Source organism: Mandrillus leucophaeus, unplaced genomic scaffold (assembly GCF_000951045.1).
Source record: "Mandrillus leucophaeus isolate KB7577 unplaced genomic scaffold, Mleu.le_1.0 Scaffold878, whole genome shotgun sequence".
Taxonomy (NCBI): domain Eukaryota; kingdom Metazoa; phylum Chordata; class Mammalia; order Primates; family Cercopithecidae; genus Mandrillus; species Mandrillus leucophaeus.
This window is the reverse complement of record NW_012109563.1, coordinates 301068-302857: the sequence shown is the minus strand read 5'-3', so window position 1 is coordinate 302857 and position 1790 is coordinate 301068.

The window sequence follows — 1790 nt, the reverse complement described above, 5'->3', positions numbered from 1 at the left end:
TGGGGGGTGGGGTTTATAAGCATGTCTGGATTTTCTAGATTTTTGTAATGAATTGCACTTCTTTCTGCTTTGGGATTTGATAAAAGAGAACTAGGGGCTGAGAAGGTCATGAGGAATTTTGTAGGTGTGGAGGTGTGCAGGAGGAGTTACTGGAAAAGCAAACAGAGACCATATGACCAAGCATGTGAGGCACATGTCCATGCAGGGCTGCCATGCAAATACCTCATGAAAAGAGATTTATTAATAAGTTCAGAGCAAGTAGCAGGAACTGGAGAAGGAGCTGAGAAGGTTCAGATGCTTATCAGGCAGGAGTGGGAGGGTCCTGTGGATATCCAGGGAGACAGAGACAAGCTCTTCAGAGGCAGCTCTGTGGCTTTGCCAGAGGCTCCTAGAGGCACTGAGGTTCCTGGGTTTGCCAAGGCTGGTGGCACCAACATAGCAACCGCGGGGTTTAGAAGATTCTGCCTGGAATCCTGGATCTGAATCGCCATTGTGACTCCCCACAGTGTGACTCTGTGAATGCTGTGCTCCCCAAGCCTTGGGAGATAGGGGCTTCTGTCCCACGGAGAGTTGCTGGGAGGGTCCGACGAGCTAAGGGTTTGATTCTGGAGTGCTTCCGTATCTGGAAATCATTATACTCAAGCAGAATAAGGAAAATGGACAGATCCTCCTTCCAGACATGGAGTGTGGATTTTGACATTGCATGGGTAGCTCAGGGCACAAGCTGTGCAGCTGTCTCAGCATGAAATGCCTTTCACACCCCTCTGCTCTCAGGACCCTGCCTTGTAGGAGCAAAGAGCCTCGGGCTCCCCACAAACATTGTGTTCTCTCTGCTGCTCTCTTAGGTCATTCTGTGTAGTGAGTTCTTCCCACCATGTTCTCCTCTCCCACTTTTCATCAGCTCCAGACCCAGCTTAGTATCCCTGACTTGCCAAGTGCCTTTAACCCCCAGCCTCAGACAGATGCTCTTTCCACTGCGTTTCCGTGGTCAGTTAGAGGCGCAGGGCCAGATCTCCTGCCCTGAAGTCATCTGACCGTGTACTCTCTAAGCCACTCACTGGCTGTGTGACCTGGACAAGTGACCTAAACCTTATAAGCCTCATCTGTTTGATCCACGTGGTGAAAATATTAATAGTTATTTTGCCGAGTTGTCAAGAGCATGGAAAGGGCTGGCCTGTTTAGGACAGGAGGTCATCTCATGGTGGCCAGCACTAGCCGGGAAGCCTCCAGGCCTATGAGCCCAGAGTGGCGTTCCCTTGGGTCCTCAGAGCCTCCTGCTGCACTTGCAGATCTCACGGTGAGTTAGTGATGCGGGAGTCTGCATGGCCCTCCTCACCCCTGTATAGGTTAGGAGTTGAGTCCACTGCCCAGCATGAGGCATGACCTCCTCATGGCCAACCCCTCTCATCTCTCAGGTCTTACTCCAGGCATTCCCCAGGGCCCTTGTCTAAGAAGCTCTCCTCTCCCGTTCTTCCCACATCTGCCCTGTTTTATCACCACCCGATATAGCACCGGCTTGTTGATGTGTTTGCTCAGTCACGACTCTCTCTCCAAAGCAGAAGATAAACTCCAGAGACAAGGAACATTCTCTCGTCTTCTATTCTGCGTCGCTACATCCTCAGGACCCAGCATAGGGGCTGGAGCCTAATAGGTGCTCAGTTAACTGGAGTGGGAAGAATGAATGGAAGTGTCTCCCTAGCACAGTGCCAAGCACAGCACAGGCACTTCGGAGATCTCTGTTATATGGAAACCTGGGACCTCCGGGGCTACGGTTTCTTTATTTAAGGAAT